We start from the raw sequence: 12363 nt of genomic DNA on the forward strand, positions 1-12363 counted from the left end.
CCCATCAGCCTCTCACATCCTTACACGGTGACTGCTTTCTGATCCAGAGAAGGGAGAGGATCCACAGCGTGCTGCAGCTTACCATCCCCAAAAGCCACACATGGTCAGAGGAAGGGAGCACCTGGGCATGCAGTAGAGAGGCATTCTGAGAGGCTGAAGCAGAGCAGGGGGACCTGGGAGCACAGAGCTAAAGACAGCCAGGAGTCAGGATTCGTTAGAGTGATGTTTCCTCTGGGCACGGAAGGAGAAGATTATGGCAGGATTTACAGTCATGTGCAGTACGGAATCTGTCATCCATCATACTGATGTCTCTAAGAGGGTTCCCATAATTAGAGATCTCATTTTGGAGCTTCATGCCCATCCAATTTCTGACAGAGCATTTATATGGCCCTCCCTCTCCTCAACTCCAACTGAACATGATTTTTCTTCATCTATGACTACCAGCAAGACGTGCTTGCTGGAAGCTGTTGGCCAGCAGCCAGAAGTCACACCAGAAGTGGCTGCTTTTCAGTGCTCCACGAGCTAAGAGGTTTGTGAATACCTAAGGCCCGTTCAGGTGGATGCACGATATTCACTTCCCCCAGTGTCTCCTCAGTTCTGTAGAACTGAACTGGATTCAGCCTAGAGACTGCCCAGCAGCAGTCCAACTCGTGGCCCTAGCACTAACCAACAAATACCCGTTGCACATCCACCACCCCACTGCCATGGACATGCATCAAAGCCAGCAATGCTGCCAGCAGCTTTTCTCCAATCCCACCCATGGGACAGTGAGCAGCTGCACCCCCTCTAAGCAAGTGTTCTTGGTTGCATTTCTTTTGCCCCAGAGCTATTACATGATATCAGTCTGCGTTGCACAAGGTTTCCATCTAATAAGGTATCTAATTTTATCACTGAATTGCTTTGTGTCTCTTAGGAATGTTGAGACATCAATAGGGCTTCATGACCTAGGTGGAGTTCAGAAAGTAGCCAAAGACCCCAAACAAGCCATGTGGAAAGGCAAATGCTCATAGAAAAATCATTCTGACTGTGTGTTGTGGTCACATAGGGGTGCTCAGCTGCCACAGTGACTTCCTTGCTCTGTGCCACAAAGCGAGATGCAAAAGGCACCACAGCTGAACCAATGGTATCAGAATGGCATAACTTCAAAGCAAATGCGTTTCTGATCCATCTCACTGTGGATGGCCATCTGTGGCTTAGAAAGAAGCCCACAATTCTCCCTGACACCCAGGTGCCTCATTAGTAGTCCCCCCCCCCCCCCCCCCCCCCCAAAAGAGCCAAGTCCCCACTCCCAATTGCTCTGTCTTTCATGAATGGGCATGAAGAAAGAGCAGCTTGGAGGAAACGAGCCCCAGCTGGCCTTGGGCATCCCCACAGCAGGGAGGTCCCTCCCAGAGCTCATCCATTTGCTGTAGGTTACTGTCGGAGATATCAAGCTCTGCACAGCACAGGGAGCTATTCTGTTAGAAGCACGGAGCTGTGGAATGAGATGCCTGGTTACCTTTTAGGCTTCCAAAGACAGACGACTGTTAAACATTAACCTCATTTCCCCACTAAGCAGAGAAGTGAGAACACCAGATCCTCTCTTTGCATCCCCACTGTAACTCAGGCAATGATGATTCTGGGAGACCAACCGCTCTGCAGAATGAAGTCCCACCACTGAGCTCAGGGCTGGCATGAGTGCTGGCAGGAGATAATCAAATTGTACTCAAGCAGATGCAATAACAGAGAAGATAAATGGGTGGGAGTTAGGAGGGAAGCAGCAAAAATGAATAGGGACTGCAAGACCCAATAGATTAAACAAGATAAAAAGCAATAAATATGTACATTTCCAGCAAACCATGATTAATGGGAAACAGAGGATGTTGCAAGGAGTGGATTATCTGAGCCAGAAGGAGGAGCTGAGAGTAACAAAGCTAGTGAGAGGGTACAATGGCCCTGTGTTGTCTGGATGAGCAATCAGGAGTTGGGTTTTATAATGGTTCCATCCAGGGGAGCACAGGAGACTGCTTGGGGTGTTCACAGAGTGTGACCCTCTGAGCTCTAAGCTCATTTTCCTTGGGGAAATGTAGGGATGGGGGAGGCAACTGAACGTCCATGCAGGAAGAAGTCCTGATGGCCAGGAGAGCTTTAGCTCTGAGGCTGCAGGGATCCAACCTGTTAGCCTGGGTTGGTGCACAATTCCCTTCTCTGCCCCCTACCTTGGTGCCCAGCATATGGAGCATCATCTTACCAGGGCTGGTGCTGCTCTCTGCTGCCACACATCTTATGGGTATCAGTTGTTCTCATCACTGCACACAGCACAGTGACGGTTTCCACCTGGTTTGTGGGCTGGGAGGATCCTGACAATAGTTTCCTCTGTAGAAACAAAGCCTTCACGTGGGACCTTCCTCATCCTCCCAGCCCAGCACCACCTCACCATGAGGACCATGAAGGATGCTATTTCCATCCAGGACTGACTAACCCCCAGTGCTGACTTTGCTAAGATGCTGTGGCCAAGTTGCAGTGCTTGAGTTTTCTCCACCAGTACTGCTGCAGACACAGGGTGAGTCTGTTCATGCCCTGTGATGGTAACAACAGCTTGTGGCATGAGCCCTACCTCTTATTCCTGGGAGCATAGTGAGCCTTCTCAGTGCCACTGTAATCTATTCGCAACACTCTACAGCCTTGCAATAATCCCATCTAGGCTGTGCTCTTAATTAAATCAATTTTGCTAAGTAATTGAATTAAAAGAGCCATTAATAGTGAGGCTGGATGTCTCAGGTCTTTGTGCAGCCTTTGAGAAAGCAAAGCTTCAGTGCCTTCAGGCAGGACCTGACCGTGGCAGGGATATCCCTGCAGCTCCTTGGGGCAGGAGGGCTCATGTTGTGCCCTTCATACCATGCTCCAGCACAGCAGCCTCCTGGTGCACCAATCTGGAGCAAGAGAGCCCATCTCTGGTGTGATAACCACCACAAGGACAATGCTTTGGGAAGCAGTTACTGTAGGAACTGTCATTTCCCCACTACTGCCAGATAAAGGCAGAAGGAAAGCCCCAGCTTTGTCTCAGTGTGGATTTCAGCTCCTTAATTACAGGCGCTGTGACACCAGGGAAACATTTCATTTCAGAAGGAATAAAAGATTTGATTATTCTCTTTTTTCACCTGAAGCACTTCAGGGATTTGCTTGTTTTTCAAACAGACACACCAGTATTGGCTATGAACAATAACACCTGCTGTCATTAGTGCAATAAGGATAAGATTAGCACTGGGAGGGGCAATTCTCAATTTGCCTACAGGTAGCATTTAAAACCTCTTCATTGGGTCTCTCTCATTCTCCAGGCTGCTCTCCTACCGGCTCAGGCAATAAAGTGCAGGAATAACAAAAAAGTTGAAATAATCACATTTAGTTTGCTTGCAATCAAAAGGGTTGGGTTCCTCTGGACAGAGCCTGGCACAAAGCCCTTCCCTCAGCCTTCAAGCATCAGTTGCTTCAAGCAATTTTATGGCTTCAAGCTGCAACAGGGAAGGTTCAGGCTGGATGTTAGGAAACACTACTTCTCTGAAAGGGTGGTCAGGCACTGGGATGGGCTGCCCAGAGAGGTGGTGGAGTCACCGAGCCTGGTGGTGTTCAATGAACATTTGGATGTTGTGTTGAGGGACACGGTTTAGTGAGAACCATTGGTGAAGGGTGAATGGTTGGACTGGGTGATCCTGTGGGTCTTTTCCAACCTTGGTGATTCTATGAATTGAAAAAGAAGACCTTGCATTTATGGACTTCTCACACCAGAGACACCATGGCACACCACGGCCAAGGGAGAAACCAAACCTCATCTTGTGTTCCCTGTGCTTTACTACAGGCCAATTGGGCTTTGATGGGGGAGGACTTGCAGGAGTACAGAATGTTTTTTTCCCAATCAAAAATAAGGACCAAAGTGAGCCAGCATACTTGAGAATTGAGAAATCTTTCTGACAGCCCATCTCCAGCAAGAGACAGAGAGATCAGCGCTGGCTTTATCCCTCGGATTATCCCTGCTTGTGTTTTTTTTTAATTTACTCACTGTTACAGATAGGTGCTCTGAACATCCACATAAATAAGTGATTCAATTGCATAAATTCTCCATCAGATTTAATTCTCACATATTAAGGAATTATCTTGTAATACCATTTGTGCTTGCATCTCATTAAATAGATATGCAGAAGATTTTCCTTTTCTCTCAGTTTCACATTCAAGATGCATGTCGGCAACATAAAACAATGAATTAAGCACTAATGAGAAAGAAAACCGAGTGGAAACCAAGTGCCCAAATCACTGTTTGGTACGCAAGCCTGGGGTGGACCTTTGGCTGTGCTCTCCTCCATGGCAAAGGCACAGCTCAGCAGCCTCCCTCTGTTCTTTGCCTGCACTGCCCACTGACACGTCCATGCCCTCCTTGCTGCTCTGCACCACCTGATGTTTTCTCACCGTCTCGCAGATTATTAAAACACTTTCACAATGTTGTATCAAAAGCAGAGAATTACCTTGATCTTAGGATTCATTGAGCAATGTGTTTACAGAGCTGGTCCATGTGGCAGAGGCTCATGGCTGCATGAATACAGCTGGAAGACATGTTTTTTTGTTGGTTTTTTTTTGTTTTTTTTTTTAAGGCTGGTTGGCAACTGTTCACATTAGAATGAAGTCGTGTTCCTGTGGGAATCACAGTGGATCCCACGCTGGAAGGGACTCACGATGACCCATGAGCCCAACTGCTGGCTCCACACCACACCACCCAAACCCTATGTCATGCCAGCTGTGCCAGTGCTTGACCACCCTCTGCTGCAGAACCCATTCCGGATATCCAAGCTAAGTGATAGAATGCAGTGTGATTCTATTCACAGATGTTATCATATTCAGATAACAGATATTCAGTCTCCTCTTGTTTGCCATTTTGGTTTCACAGCCCCATGCACTGCTTGCCTCCACCAGCAGGAAGAGAGGACTTTTCCCATTTCCCTTCCTTGAAAACAAACATCTCCCACTTCTGCACATCCCCACCTCCTGGGAAACTTGAGAGAACTGCAAGGACAGCCCACGCCATCCAGTCCTGCTCTAAGTTAATCCACAGAAGTAAACGCAGGAGAGCATCGCAGCAGCCCTAGGGCAGGGAGGGACCATTTGGATCATCTCCAAGAGAAAGTGATTTGCCCCTGGGTGAAATAGCAGGACACAGTACAGTTTCATAGAATCGTTTGAGTTGGAAAGGACCCTTGAAGGCCATCTGGTTCTACTGCCTTGCAATGAACAGGGACATCCACAGCCCCATCAGTGCTCAGAGCCCCATCCCCTGGCATTGGGTGTTCCTAAGGACAGAGCATCCACCACCTCCCAGGGCAATGTATGCCAATGCCTCACTACCCTCCCTGTAAAAAGCTTTTTCCTTATACCCAGTCTAGATCTCCCCTCTTTCAGTTTGAAGTCGTTTCCCCTTGTCCTGTCAGCAGGTCCTATGAAGATCATGCTCCCTCTTTACAGATCAAAGCACCCAAACTAGTCTTCTAACTCGCTGCCCTCCCATTAAGCACCTCACCAGCATGCTGGTGGCTTTTCTCCATTTGCTGGCTTTTCTCCCTATTGACAGGGGCCAAAGATCCCATGCTTTAGACATAGCACTGCAATGTTTGCTAAGTACAGGCTGTGTTTCCCAGTAAACCATCTGGGATCTTCCCCACTGCTCTCTCTTGTTAATTGCTTGGGATTCCTATTGCAGGCCTAGGTCACTGGTAAATCCCTGTGTAAAGCAAGAATTCATGCCTTCAGCAGCACGATTAGCTGGCTTTACACCCAGAGAGACCTCCAGGCACTCATTAAACCTATATTTGCTTTTTACTGAAGGTATTTTACAAGTCCCCGAGTTCCTGAGTTCCCTGCCATGGCTTAAAGAGTTCTCCTTAACCACATCCAGAAATCTGTCTGTGCCTCAGCATTGCTTCTGACTTTGCTTTGCACTGAGACCAGGAATAGCATCACTGCTATGCCAGGTATGCCATCAAACTACAGATATATACTTTTTATGCCCTTATTGAAGAAATGGATTTGTGTTATTCCTTGCATTTTGAATTCACCAGTGGAACAATAGCATTCCATCTGGGTCAGAATTAGAGCCCTTGTACCACCATAAAAAAAAAAATTGAGCTTAATAAGAATAATTTCGTTTGTTATTCGGTCCCCAGAAGACTTATGAAGCCCTTCACTATTCACATGGCTGCTTTTAAGTGGTCAGGTGTTTTGGATGCTGTGATAAGTAAGTGCATTGTTGTCAGACAGCCACCATAATTGGGTTTAGAAACAGACTTCTGGCTGCTGGAATATTTACCAGCAAGTAGTGACATTTCCAACAGATCAGGCAAAGCTGCTGACTCGAAAAAGCTTATTTTTGTGACTATCAGCAACATGACCTCCCCGGTTTGAAAAGAAAAATAAGTGATTGTTCTGCTTAGAGCTGACAAGAAGGTTTCACATTCTTTCTCGTACTCACAGCACAGCTCTAATTCAACTTGGTAACAGAAACTGCATTTAGAGGGTTGTATTTCTGCGCTCCCCATGCATTCAAACTCAGGTCAGGAGAGCTTGGGTTTAGAGAATGTATTGTTATGATTAGCTGCTGAATGCAGAATTACAGCGGCCCAGGCAGCATCAGAATTCCCATTTCTCCTTATTATGAGCAAGGATATATCTGATCCATTATCACATTTTCGAGTGGCATACTTCTTGTGTACGAACACACGCAGTTCCTGGGTATGAATAATCAGTCTTACCTACTTTGCTGAATGCCATTAATGCCTTCAGTGCTGAAAAAGTCATATTTGTGCTCACCTTCCTGACAACGAGTCCAGAGATTTCCAGAGCCTGAAACAGGAGATAAGATAATGAATGATCATGAGTCTGTATAGCAACTGGGCAGATCAGTGGGAAAGGCATTACAACAAAGGTGTGATAATGAAAGGACTGGCACAATAGAGAGGTGCTACAGAGAAAGAGAAGAAGATTACTCACCCATATCAGAAGATTCCAGGTTCACAGCAGAAAGCCCCACCAAGGAGGGATCTCCAGAAAGAGACCCTTCCCAAGGGACAGTCAGCCCTTAAATAAGGTCTAAGAGAGGTGCAGCCAGGCTCCACCCCTTCCTATCACACAGCTGCATTGCCTTCACCTGTGCTCCCAGGGCTGACCGGGTCCTTTCCCCAGGTGCTCCATCACTGCTTCAGGCCCTGACTCAGCAGTTCCCATACATGTTTTGCTGTCGCCATTTCAAGAGTGTATTTCTGAGCTGCCACGTGACTTCATAATTTCTGGACATGAAACCCTTGGTATTTTGCCTTTCCCTTGCTGATCCTCCATCCTGTACTGCTATCAAAGTTGTGGCAAGCACTACAGAAATGGTGGTGAAGTCACCTCTGACTTTACACCTCCAGCTCTTTGGGAGTCTAAAATCAGTGCTAAAGTTCAGCACAGCTAAAAGACCAGCCTGAATCGCAGTTCTGTGATGGAAATGACCTGATGTTGGCAAACTGATATTCTAGGAGGTAACCATAGAAACGTTCCAAGTGGCTTACATGGGAGATTAAAAGTTGCAAGAAGGAGGAAACATGCTCTGGATTGGTTTTTGTTCATGCAAGGGCATCACCCTGGCAAGGGATTGTTGAGTTCACATTCTAATTCTTTATGTTTAAGAAATTGCCACCATGCAACAGTAGCTATTTCCTTGCCAGATGGAGAGCCCCGAGGCAGAAGAAAACCATGTATACACCCACGTGCAAATTCTACAATTCTAGCAGCTGCATCATTAATGTGCACATAGGCACTGTCCACTGCAAGCTGCACCATGATGCATAGTCCTGGACTTTGAGCGTTGGTGTTAGGCTGCTTTTAAATATAGGAATGGCCCACCGTTGGCATAGGTTGTTAGAAATATTTGTATTTAAAGCTGTTAGCAAGAGGAGGAGAGGAGTGGACAGGCAGCATTGGGGGAAATGGAACTGAGATGGGGACACAGTTTGGATACCCGAGGGCTAGAGCGTGTTGACCAACTATGCAAACCTGAAGACAATCTGTTGCAAAAAGGTGGACAAGCTCAAGGCTTGGACAACAGTCTTCCATCACACTGGTGAGTTGCAGTGTCAGTGACACGCAGAATCTATCAGAGCAAAAAATGGACCAACAAAAGGAGTGAAGCAGTTCCGGACACAGCCCCAGTCTGGAGGCATGCAGATGCCATCACCCACATCCTCATGAGCACACAGCAAACCCATCAACTCCGTGAATCCAGGCCTGGCAAAAAGCTCACATGTCCAATGCACACATTAATGCCAATCCCTCTGGGTCTGAATAATTCATTATGCATCCATCTTCTTCCTTTTAAGATCCACAGAATCAAACCTATGTTTTCCCACAAAATCTGTGCCATTTTCCTATGATGCAAATAAATAAAATAAAACCTACCCAAGATTGTTGTCATTTTTTAACCACTTTGCTCAGGTACAAAATGTGGGGCACCCATGGGCACGTCCCCATGACACCTACTTGCAGTTCTCTCTGTTGAACAGCATGCAAAAAAAAAAAAAAACCCAACAAACAAAGCCATCAGAATCCATATTTAGGAGTGCAGCCCAGCGCTCACTGCATTTGTTCCAATAATAACTAATGAATCATTAGGTGCGAATTGGAGGAGGAATCATCATTTAATTTGTTTCACAATACTCCTGTAAGATTCCGTGTGTAGTTTAATAATACAGAAGACCAAGAGTGATTTGTGTGAACTTAGTGTTGCCTTGCTACCCTAACCTGCTTGTGCCATCCAGTGGGTGCCAACACGAGGACACCAGGAGCACAGGTGGAGCCCATGCGGAGCAGCACAGCACTGGAGCACAAAGTGCTGTGCACACAGACCTTCTTACAAAGCAGTTTTTCAAGGCCCGACCACTGCTTTGTGTGATTTTCCCAGTTGGAAAATCTTCCACCAAACGTTACGTCTTGAATACAAAAAAAATCCTGGAGTATCCCCAGTTGGAAGAGACCCGTAAGGATCATCAAGTCCAACTCTTAGGACACCTCCACGTCCCCCTAGATGCTGCCAAACCTCTCCAGGAATAAATCTCCTCAAGGAACACGAAGGAAGAATGCTTTCCTTGCAAGGTCCCCACAAGCATTTTTCCTTGCTTGCTTTTGTCTACTTTTTTGTCTACTTTTTTATGCGTCCTTTTGGACCCCAGGAGTGAGGGACCCCCACAGGGACGCATTCACAGTGCAGGCTACAGACCCGACTGTCGCCAGGGAACAAAATTATCTGAGAAAAAAAGAAAAATCATTCTTTGAACACCGCGATAACGTCTTGCTAATGGCAGAGCATGCAGCAAGGCATGGCTGATCGGCATCGCCGTTATTTGTCTCTTCTTTCCCTCGTGTCAAAGAGTGAAAGAAGTACCAGGTGGAATCAAGCGCCAGACAAATCAGACCCACTTCCCCCTTTGCAACATATGTTATTGCTAATACATTTCTGCTGATGATCTAATTGAGGAGTTCACGCTCCTGCCCTTTCTTTGTAGTATCCGGATGGCTTCTGTATGAAATTAATAACTGGAATTAAATCCCTGGTGAGCTTCAGGCAATATCTGATCCTGTTCCCTCCCAAGGACAAAGCTCTGCTCTGTGTGGGTTTAACACAGCTCTGCCGAGCAGAATGGTATAGAAAAAGAGGAATTGTTTTCCACCGCAGAGATTTTCAGAGATTTTGAAATATGGTCCCAATAGGAATGAGAAACCAAACATTTATATATTCTTCATGGATAATTCTAGAGGGGGAAATTACAGCCAGCCAATGAGAGCATTTAATTCTGTCACAGTGCGGTGCGATTTTGATTCTTAAATTGTATAATCAATTACAATATATTATATTGTAAACGGTGTTATATTCTCTGCAGCCTAAAAGACAGCAGTTGCAAAATGAGAAGTGAAAACTTTCCACTGCAGCGCCCTGCAGGACGCAGCACCAACGCTGCCCTGGAGGATGGGCGGCCCATGAGAGCACAGCGGTACCTCAGCATCTCCCACAGTGCCTCCGGTGGATCAGGAGGTGTGAGGGCTGAGGACGAGGCACAGCAGGGTGCCAGGAGCTCTGGCAGCTGGGATGTGGTGGGTCTCATCCAGAAATAGAAGATCCCACCACTGGTTGGCAGCGGTGAACAAGTGCATCGCGCATCACTGGTTTTGCATATAGTTTTAATATTGATAATTATCATCATTATCCCTTCATTTTCTGTCCTATTAAACCATCTCATCCCATGAGTTTTACCTTTTTCCAGTTCTCACCCCCATCACAATGGGGAGGATCGAGCTGTGTGGTGCCCGGCAGTCCCCACCCAGCAGCTCCCCAACCCACTTCCCCATCGTTCCTGTTCAGCACAGTGCCACATGATATGCAACACCCACTTGGCCAGTCTGGGTCAGCTGTTCACTCACTGCAAACTTTCAAATTCATAGAATCAGAATCACAGAATGGCCTGGGTTGAAAAGGACCACAGTGATCACACAGTTCCAACCCCCTGCTATGTGCAGGGTCACCAACCACCAGACCAGGCTGCCCAGAGCCACATCCAGCCTGGCCTTGAATGCCTCCAGGGATGGGGAATCCACAGCCTCCTTGGGCAACCTGTTCCAGTGCATCACCACCCTGTGTGAAAAACTTCTTCCTAAGATCCAACCTAAACCTCCCCTGTCTCAGTTTAAAACCATTCCCCCTTGTCCTATCACTAGCCACCCTCATTGGAAGAGAGAAAGTGAACAGTCATTGCAGTTTCCCTTCCCACACCATTCATGCGTCTATAAATCCTTAATAGATGCTCATGTATCACAGTCTGAGTGGGTACAGTCTGCTTTATCTAACGTGGAGGCCAATCCAGATCCATTCTTGTTACCTTTCTCTGGATCATTTCAGACCCATTCCCACCTGTCTGGCATAGGGTTACATGCGCACATGTGGAGGCATGCAGTGGGTTATAGAGCTGCACAAGCATGGTTGGTGTCCTCATCATCTCTTCATCTTAATGACACCCAAAACTCTTGAGATGTCAATGAACACTGAGCTGGCATTTGCAGAGGACTCCCCAGAGCTGCTCCAAGATCTCTTTCCTGAGTGATAATAGCCAGCTCAGCACACACCTTTGTGAATTATTGTGTCTCACTTTGCAATTATTGACATTGCGTTTCACCTGCCATCCTCTGCCTCAGTCACTAAGGATCCCTCTGAAGCTCCTCGCAGCCAGCTGTCATTTCTCCCTGATGAGGGGAGAGATGTCAGAGGCTGACAAACAGAATGACATCCATTTTTGCTGAGCAGGTTGTACTGCACCTCACAGCAGAGCCAAGGGCCAAAGATGGGGATGAAAGAGATTACTCATCCTAGGCAAAAGAAACCACAAAATGGATAGTTCTAAAGAAAATTCCTAATTCACTCCAAGCAACGAAAGTGTGTATTTATCAATCTTCTGACTCGGGTATTTATTTTTCTATACGTGGGTCATCTGTCATGTTCTTTAATCGCCGTGTCTCTTGCTTTGTTGCATGTCTTTAAGAATGCTGGCTGAAAAATATTAGATATAAAGAAGAATGCATGTGTGAGATCTGCACTGTTTAGAGAAACTACAGGCTTTTACTGCTTTCTCTAAGTGTTTGTAACATCCAGGAATGAAATGAGTTTCTTAGCATAAAGAGGACAAGAACAGTGAGCATTCTAACTAAACATTCTGTATAGTAACCTGGAGTATTAAAATGAATCACTTAATTGAAACGAATAGGATAAGCGAATATAGCAATACAGCCCCTGGTGTGGAGAAAAATATAAAAAGGCCTGGAAAAAGAAAAGGATCAAAGAAAGCTGTTATGTGCTGATGCCATCTCCTGGGTGCTGACAGAAGGGTGCTGTGGAAAAGGAGAGGAGAAATGTGTGAGTGGGGAGGGAGCTCCCCTGCAGCCCAGGGCACAGGGAAACCTTCGGCTGGGAGGAGTCCCACAAATACATCATTAACCTGCATAATTCTAACTTACACCACCAAATCATGTGATGCTCCCTCTATTAGAACACGTATTGATTGTTTAGGGGTTATCAGATGTACCTGATCTGAAAGATGCTTTTAAGGGAAAAATGAGAGCGTGAGGTCCTAGAGATGAATTGGTTGACATAAAAGTCCCAGTAAAACATATCCCTGCTTATTCTGTTCTATTCCATTCCATTCCGTTCCGTCCCATCCTAGTACTGGCTGTAAGCCAAGCAAACTGACTCATCCATCTCGTTAAGACTTTATCTTTGCCATCTGCCCGGCACCTAAGCAGTCTCAGAGCACTCGGCCTCTTTCC

At 46.4% G+C, this 12363-nt stretch overlaps 1 long non-coding RNA gene across 3 annotated transcripts in view; it reads right to left on the reverse strand.

Moving 5' to 3' along the window:
- LOC107054686 overlaps positions 1-7075 on the reverse strand; it is a 52913-nt gene extending 45838 nt beyond the window's left edge. For 2 of the 3 annotated variants that reach the window (XR_005840090.1, XR_001469198.3), the window contains exons 1-2: positions 7009-7069; positions 6771-6861 (exon numbers count right to left, since the gene is read on the reverse strand). This is a non-coding gene — a long non-coding RNA (uncharacterized LOC107054686). Of the gene's footprint in view, positions 1-6770; positions 6862-7008 lie in introns of all 3 variants that reach the window. The other variant, XR_005840091.1, reaches the window with a different exon arrangement.
- Positions 7076-12363: the final 5288 nt, after the last annotated feature.

The sequence above is a fragment of the Gallus gallus genome, chromosome 15, assembly GCF_016699485.2.
Source record: "Gallus gallus isolate bGalGal1 chromosome 15, bGalGal1.mat.broiler.GRCg7b, whole genome shotgun sequence".
In the NCBI taxonomy this organism is placed as follows: Eukaryota; Metazoa; Chordata; class Aves; order Galliformes; family Phasianidae; genus Gallus; species Gallus gallus.